General features: G+C 39.6%; 1 long non-coding RNA gene across 2 annotated transcripts; it reads right to left on the bottom strand.

Moving 5' to 3' along the window:
• Positions 1–731: 731 nt before the first annotated feature.
• On the bottom strand, positions 732–6380 carry LOC115173597 (uncharacterized). 2 transcript variants are annotated; one of them, XR_003871631.1, is made up of 4 exons: positions 5956–6380; positions 4236–4496; positions 3225–3344; positions 732–3027 (listed from the first exon to the last, which is right to left on the bottom strand). It is a non-coding gene; the product is annotated as an uncharacterized LOC115173597 (long non-coding RNA). The 2 variants fall into 2 exon arrangements; XR_003871630.1 differs by having other exon boundaries at positions 3225–4496.
• Between the last annotated feature and the right edge of the window lie 1795 nt (positions 6381–8175).

Here is an 8175-nt window from a genome sequence, read left to right as displayed (position 1 = left end):
GGAAAACATGCCACATAAGATAAAAAGAGATTTTATCACCAACAGGGTTTGTGATGGCGGTCTAAATGTCTGAGACTTAACTCTTCAAATCAGATAAAGGTCAACTGGATTAAAAGGTACGTAAAAAAATCCTCAGTTTCTGGAATATTATACCTCATTTTGTTTTTCAGAAGTTTGGAGGGTTTAATTTTTTACTACAAAGTCCATATATTGTGGGTAAACTTCCTGTGAAACTGGCGGCTTTTCACAAGCAGGCTTTAATGTCCTGGACTTTGTTGTATAAACACAACTTTTCACCTCATAAATGATTTATATGGAACAATGGGTTGATATGACATAGAAACAAGATGTTATTTAACCATAAATGGTTCTCGAAAAACATTGTACTTGTCAGCCATTTAGTTAATATTAGTTGGAATCTATTGAAAAGCTTTATGGAAAGATACAACTGAAGTTTCAAGCAAGGAATATGACACTGTTATTAAAGCTATACCTAGTGGGATAAAAACTTTACTTCAGAATAATGCATATTTTGGAATATCTCCGATTGTAAGCGATATCCAGGTGAATGCCATTGGTCTACTAGATACGAAATTCAACAATGTTAAGGGATATTTTCTACAGGAAGTCAATTCCCTCTGCAAAATTTTGTTGGGCTTCGTTTGATGTAAACTGGCGCCGTGCTTGGCTCACTCCACACAAATGTATGGTGACCAATAAAGTAAAGGAGATCTCCTTTAAGATTATCCATAGATTCTATCCGTGTAACAGCTTGATTTCTAAATATATACCTGATGTTAGCAGTGAATGCAGTTTGTGAACCCTTTCCTTAATTTTTTTATCTGATTTGGAAAAATATTTAGTCTTTAAAACGTATACAAAACAAAATGTAAAAAAAATGTATTCGCTATATGTCTGTATTTGAATTGATATAATGTGGATTATTATTATTATTTTTGGAAATTCTCATTTCTTTGTGGAATCCCTCTAGCTGTTATGTTCATGTTTTGCATGTTACTGTTAATTAAAAAATAACAACAAGAAAAAAGATCACTATAGGGCAGAATTATTTTAAGCGTTGGATGGTGGGGGTTCAGTTTGGCGACCATTTTGACAAGGACAGTCTAAACGTCCTGCAAAAGTTGAAAAGAGCGCTTCTCACGGGGGAGTTGGATGAGTCTAGAGATCAATACCCTGAGCTGAACATAGATTATTTTTCAGTGCAGTTGCCCCTCTTTTGCAACAAATACCACTGTAGCAGTAGTGGAGAGGCAGTTAAGGTCCTCAGAGGCTTCCAGTGGACGTGCAGGGGTTGGTTGACCAAGTTGAGGTGCTGATCAGAATTTTGTTTGCGGTAACAGTGTCTTCATGTGAGGCTGAGGAGTTTCAGTGCACTCCGTAGGTTAAAGACTTGGCTACGGACCAGCATGGGCCAAGAGAGACTGAACGGCATAGTTGTCTGTAATGTACATAAAGACAGGCTGGACAGTCTACAGGGAAAATATCTGCCAGCAATTTGTTGGATCCATTGAAACCTGCAAACATATGTTTGGTTCTTTTGTTCAGTAGTGTGTATAGCAGTGGTTCTCAACCTTTTTTAGGTACAGGAACCCCTGCATATTTTGAGGCAAGGCAGGCAAGGTTGAGCTGTCCTCAGGGACCTCCACCCCCTCTATATTATATGTAAAGTTACTGGAATCCTTGTGGTACTGAATACATTCATTACACGGCCCCACTGCAATTACACCAGGGCCACGGACCCGTTTGAGAACCCCTGGTGTATAGTATGATATTTGTTCTTTTGTTTAGTCGTTTTTAATACTTGACAGTGCACTTACTAATTATTCATTTTGTTATTTTATTTAAAATGGCATACTTTGTGTGACATACTTGTCCATAGCTGCTGTTTGAAGAGTTGAGACACTGACTGAACAATAAATAAGTATTTTGAAGGATATTTTGGTTGATTTATTTGGGTTATTCATTGAAGTAGCTTTTAGAACTGTACTTATTTTGAGCTTTTTGTTCTTGTAAAGCTATTGTAGTAGACTCAGGCCAGTGGCACATATTTAATGACTATATAAATGTATCAGAAAAAATCAAATGAAAAGGTCATTTCAATACGGAGACCAACTTCGATGGTTCTCAATGGATTCTTTTAGATGAGATCACATCATGTTCATTGTATTTACGAAAACTGCACCCATACAGTACCATTGCCACCTAGTGGCCTTTCTTGGTATTTCTGGTTGTAAATACAAACACCTGCATACATACTGGACTGATAAGGAAAACTGCTATAACTATTAGTACTAGAAGTATTATAATGATTTAAACATTTGAACAAGTTGAGACAATCCTTCAGTTAACTACTGTACCCATCAATTATCCAGTTGTAGTAATTATGGTTCCTAAATATACATTTAACATATTACAACGTAGGCTGTGTTACATCACTACTTTTGGTGTCCCCCTCAGGAACTGCTCTTGAGAAAATCTCATGTAGCCCCTGCATGTATTGTAATGTTTTTAAAACTGCCTATGCAGCTAATGGGGATCCATAATAAATACAAAGTCTGGACATGCAGCCATTTTGAGTGTACCCATAAGTTTACAACACCCTTCTATGGATTCTATTTCTATGGGGGCAATGCAACAAGCTGCCTAAATCGCGGGTTTCCCGGCAATGCAAGATGGGAGTAACTATATAATTTTGCCAAATGTATTTCAATTTATACTTCCTGCGGCTATGGTTGTACCTCTGCACAACACCATTCACTGTTTTCACTGCAATAGAAAAAAGAACAAACCCCCCCCCCAAAAAAAAAAAATCAAATTTGTAAGGTAGTACAATTGGGTAGTTTGTGTAAAAATGTTTCTTCACCCACCCTCAGGCTCTTCACTTCTTTGGGAAATGTTCCTCCTCAGAGACAGAGGAAGATAATGAGGACGAGTCCCCTGGTTGATTCCCCCTCGCTGCTGGAGTCCCCGCCTGATTCCAGCACGTAGCCTACTGCTGGTCAGACCCTACACACAGGGTAACAATAACATTTGTGAACTATTTAACCCTAACCCCATCTCAAAACAGGCACAATGACTATGTAAAAAGAGTAACGTAGCGTTTGAAATCATGACACTCATAACAATCCAGTCCACCTGTTAATCTTAGGACAGACTAATTCTCAACAATTATTTAAATGTTAGTTAATTCAAAGATGATACACCTCTTAGGGATGCCAGCTTGCTTTTCAAGGTGGTCATGGTGTCCAGCAGCACTTTGTTTTGGTATTTTTCTGCCTGTAGCTCAGCTCTCAGCTTTAGGACTTCAAGGGCCTTTGGGTCAGCTGTGAAACACACACATTTTAAGTCCGAACTCCTGCCCACCAGACTGCTTCCCTCTCTCAAATCAAATGGAAGTGAGGCTATTATAGGTTCCCTGTGTATTGTATAACCACAACTTGTCTAGTGGGATATTTTAATGACCATCCCCCACTTTAAAAAAGTGTTTGAATGAAAACTGCAAAATCCCAGTTATTTTTCATATTTTGCCTACATTTTAACACACTAGCATCAATAGACACTGAAATGGGCAATCACAATAGTAAAAAAATTCAACATCCTTACAAACGATGCTTGTGTTTAAATTGCTCACTGCCAAGAGACAACTTCTTCCAGGTTGGATCACAACTTCCAAATAATTTCCCTTCATCTTATTGACCATGCTGTGTACTGAAGTAACTATAACATACCAAATTACCATAGGCTAATAGGCAATGTAATTACTAATATTCTTTAGATTCACTGCAGCAAATTAAAAATAAGACAATACATTAAATGAGACATGTTCTTAGCTAAATTCTTCAGCCATCATAGTTTCATCTTTATATCATTAATGAAATGAGTTCCCATCAGAGACATCGTGTGCTGACATTGTGGTTTCTGCATTATGATCCATTTACATGACACCACCAATATATGGCTGATTCTCATTATCTGGCTGAACCCCTTCTATTACTCATTAAACTGAAAATAAAGTTATTTGATTTTGAACATATAGGCTTCAATTCATTCTATAGCAATTTACCTAAGCCTTAGCACTAGTGCTAGCAACAGGCTTGTCATCATAATTATGAACTAGCCTAAATGTAATTAATTCTGGAAGGTGTTACTTTCCTTGCTTGTTTGTCAGTTGGTAATGTATCGTTAGTTTGTAATGTCAAAGATTATCTATATACCTCTGGTAATGTCTAATTTGCCTAATTTTGTCTGGATTCTATAATTTATAGACGGTTTGTGTTGGGGACAAATCTTTTGACTTTTGGCCGACCATTGGGCTCTTCCTCCCTCTCCCTCCTCTCTCGGTCTCTGTGCTGTGTGGAACACCTAGGCTGCTGTTGCTGGGCTGGGAGAACAGAGAGTTTGTGGACCCGGCTGTATGGCCCTCTGTAGGCACCCCTGGGTCCCTGCTTGGCTCTTTTTAGATGGGGACGTCTTCACTGAAGGGGGAAGAGGGAGATTAGATGTTTATTATCCCAAGCTTGGGAAATTTCTTTGGCATGTTAAACTTCACAACATCATAAAGACACAAACTATCATCATGAAACGTCAAATATGTAATACATATAAATAAGAACAGAGGGGTGGGATGAATTCTACTCTGGCTGCATTCCTGTTCTTTCCTTTTCCTGAAGTGTGCACTCATTCACTCCCCTCATGCATTTCAAAGCATTGGATTGGTGCAAGCATGGCTGGAAGGAGTTCCCCACCATATTCCTCACATCCGTCAATTCCTTTAAAATACATGAGGGGGAGTGCACACTTTAGGGGAATCCAAAAAGGAATTGAAGGTCAATTGCCCCTCATAACAAATGTACTTCTGACAATCCCTGTACTTCAAGTGTACAGCCTGCATCCTTGATGACAAGAGAAAGTTAAATGTAAATCGCATTAACACAAATAGGTACAAATTACAAGAGAGCTGTAACAAGGCCTCCTAGTAGGAGGGGGGTGTGTAGGAATCAGGAGCAGGAGAGCAGAGAAGTTCCAGTGGCACACAACTTTTAAAATCAGGCGGTCCCAAAGGCACAATACAAACACATGGGAAAAACCGCACAAACGTAGTCGCCACCCACAGGGAAAAACCGCACACACGGAGGAGAAACCTCGACCCCGTGGTGCAGGCACGCACCCCTTACAAGCAAATACAAATAACCCCGCACAAAGCCTAGCCTGCAGCGGGGTGTATATAAACCCACCGAAATCAACTAAACTGAACACAGGTGTGAAAAAAACAGAGACACAAACGAAAAGGAAAATGGGATCGGTGGCAGCTAGTAGGCCGGCGACGACGACCGCCGAGCACCGCCCGAACAGGGAGAGGAGCCACCTTCTGTGGAAGTCGTGACAAGAGCAGTGCTCTGTTTAGAGTAAAACACGTGTTGCATCGACCTGCCTGCCGCTAAATACTGTACTAACTGCTTTACCGACCAAACAGCAGCTAAAAATTGTCAACGAGTAACAGCTCTAAAGTTCAGCGTAAAACGCATGTGTTGCACCGACCAAACTGCAGCGAAAAACTGTCTAATAGCTCTAAACTTAGGTGAAACACACGTAGCACAGACCAACTGCCGCTGTCTGCTAACAGCTTTTCAGAGTAAAACATGTCGCACTGACAAACCTGCTGGCAGTAGTCAGTAAAGTCCGCTAGCTACTGAGTTAATAGTTAATACCGCTCTGTTGAAAATGTAAAACAGGTGATGCACTGATCCTCTGAGCGTACATACTGTCCAAAAACACCAAAAGTGGTATAACTTAATGTTACTGTAGCTAGCTAATTAGCTCTAGCTAGATGCTCACATTAGCATCTGACTATGCAAATCGTGCAGTAACAGTAAGACTACAATGCTAGCTAGTTGTAATATTTCAACAGTTTTAATTTATATACAATGAACTTACCTCGAATTCTAATTAAATTTAGAAATGAAGAAATTCTGTGAATGACTTGTGATGTTGGACGGATCCACACTCTCGATCTGTCCACTCCTTCCATTCACGAGACACTTGCAAATAGCCAATGGCGGCAAAATCTAAATGTAACCAGCATTAGTGGGCGTGGTCATGCTGTTTTACGCCAATAGAATTTCATCTGCATTTTTGTCCCACTCTAACTGGTAATAATTACTCTAAAATGATTTCATTTCACTACTTGAGAGGAAAATAATTTTAACTCCAGAAAAAACAGTGTCTATCAGAATGGATAGACTTACAGAGAAAGGAACACACAAGGGTCCAGACCAAGGGATTAAAGCCAGACAGGGCCACTGCCCAACCTCCTCATCCACATACTAAGGAACAAGACAGGATCAATTTAAGAGTCAGTTTGAATGACAGACTGGTATAGAAGTGACAGACTAGTATTGAGAGGATCACAAGAGGAGGCCACTGCAGTGATAGATTCTAAGACAATTGGCATTTGAAATACAGAGGTCAGTTTGAATGTCAGATTGTTATTGAACCAATATTGCTTATGAAGCAGTATTGTTATTGCCTGGGTGCCAGTCTGTTTCAGTTCTCTGACAACTCCTTATGGGATTGTTAAGCCAATACCATTTTGCAACGAGGGAATTGGCAAGAGAGCAGAAACAGCCTGACACCCAGGCTATTGATATTGATGTCTTATTCTTATCAGAGACAGGGGACATGTTAATGTGTACTATCTATACTACAACACTGTAAGCCTCTCAGCTGGGGGACGATCTCTCAAATTTTGTGCTGATTTTCTTCATTTTAGGCTCAAAAGAAGTGTGTTGTCCTCTTACATACCACTGGCAATTTTATATTCCTCTGTGTTTTGTATTTATGTTTATTTTCCCGTTTTATATGTTTGGAATGGCACGGTTACGACAGGAGATTCAGCTGTCATAGTGTAAATGGTGTAAGCAGTTGTAGGCCTATTTTTTTTATCAGAATGACTACATTACCCCTAATGCTCATCGACTAGACATTTGAAATTACCATTGCAATTATGCATCACAAAAGTAATACAAATGCATGCAACATGCAGGATTTGCCAGTATCCAAGGTATCCAATCAACTGCGCTGCTGCACTTATGGCCTATGAACTATGGGCAGGTGCATAAAATCTTTAACTGCATTATCTCATGACCCGCTGCCCTGTTTCCCCCAAGTCTTAAACTAACCCTAAATACCATACCAGAGAGCATAATTTAGCCTCAGAGGATCAATACCATCTGTAAAAAAAAATGCTGTGGATTGTGTGTAAACGTAATCAGAATTGTATACAGTCGGTAAGCCCGCCGCAAAATGGGCAGCATGCGCAGCAAATATCAAACAGCAGACTGTTGGGTAGCGGCTGTCAGTAAAACAGCAGCTAAAATAGCATGGCCTTTTGCAATATTTCAAAATACAATCATGGGAAAAACAATTTGGAAAATAAATGACTACCCCTGAAATGAGAAGACTAATCTGTCTGTAGTTAGGCTACATACATATTTTATGAAGTCCCTCCCAGCATCCCCAACTCTAAACATCTTCCCCAGGCCTTCCTGCGGCTATGCCTATGCCATTTTTAAATAGGCCTATATGTGGACAACATGGGTTCAGGGTAGGCCAATCACAAAATCGAAATATTATATTTTAAATAGAAAGCAAGTGCCATGATTCCACAGATTTGATTTTTAAATGCTCCAGAGTTGAGAATATTGCTTTATATAGAGACCAAAAAGATGAACAGATTAACACATTTTTGATTTGTAGGAAGGGGAATTGCGTTGAATGAAATGATTATTTTTGAACGATTTGCTGCCCATAACGGCAAGGTACCGCTAGTTACAGTACTAATAATCTATGACCCTCTAATAATGTGATTGGCTATCTGCAGGTGCTGACCGTTGGTTAAGCACTAGTTTCCCAGATTCAGTGAGGTCAAAGGGGTAATAGGGTACAGCCATCAAAATAAGGAAATTCTCCCAATAAGATCAGATGAGCTTTTGTTAACAGTGTGAATGGTTACCTGCGTGTTTAACACTGTCAGCTCTCTCACCAGAATCCTCCCAGCACAGGTGAGATAGTAGACTGATTTGGGCTTGGAGATGACAGGCTATGAGGAAGAGGGAATATGTTCAAAGGCATTTTTTTATTATATTGTTTTATAGA

The sequence above is a fragment of the Salmo trutta genome, chromosome 34 (assembly GCF_901001165.1).
Source record: "Salmo trutta chromosome 34, fSalTru1.1, whole genome shotgun sequence".
In the NCBI taxonomy this organism is placed as follows: Eukaryota; Metazoa; Chordata; class Actinopteri; order Salmoniformes; family Salmonidae; genus Salmo; species Salmo trutta.
The sequence above is the reverse complement of the archived record's forward strand: the minus strand, read 5'-3'. Positions and strand labels throughout refer to the sequence as shown.